Source organism: Gavialis gangeticus, unplaced genomic scaffold, assembly GCF_001723915.1.
Source record: "Gavialis gangeticus isolate Ggan-Ray unplaced genomic scaffold, GavGan_comp1, whole genome shotgun sequence".
In the NCBI taxonomy this organism is placed as follows: Eukaryota; Metazoa; Chordata; order Crocodylia; family Gavialidae; genus Gavialis; species Gavialis gangeticus.
Window position 1 is genome coordinate 152,490,700 of NW_017729024.1, and position 633 is coordinate 152,491,332.

Below are 633 nucleotides of genomic sequence, written 5' to 3' on the forward strand. Positions count from 1 at the left end.
GATGCCAACAAAGTTGGCATCACAGACAGCCTTCACCATATTGGCCCCATTGTCAGTAACCATGAACCCACAGGTGAGCTCGGCCTGCCCAATGAGCCACCCCTGCACCATGTGGTTCATGGCCCCCATGATCTCCCTTGCCATGTGGGACTCATCCAGCACCTCGGCTTGCAGTAGAGCCCACCAATGGCCTGGCTGATTGCACCAGTGCCCTGTGAGGGAGAGGTAGGCGTGATCGCCACCCCAGCTGCTCCAGATGTTGGAGGTGAAGTGCAAGGCTACCTGTGGCCCTGCCTTGCGCAGCTCCTCCCTCAAGTACTCCCTGCGTGCCTCATACAGGGAGGTCACCTCCGTCCTGCTAAAGGTGGTGCATGCAGGCACTTTGTAAAATGGGGCCAGAAGTGCTGTGAACTGCCTGAACCCTGGCTGCTCAACTAGGGAGAAGGGCTGGCTATCCAAAGCAAGTATCTTCCCAATGCTCTGGGTGATCTCACTCAGCTTGGGAAAGCGCCCCCCCTTTCTGTCCACCTTTCCTCCACTGGTCCATGGTGGCCTGCCTCTGCTTTGCGGGGAAGGGGGCTTTGGAGCAAGCAGGGGACTTCTCTTTCAGCACACTTGCACTGGTGCCAGGCT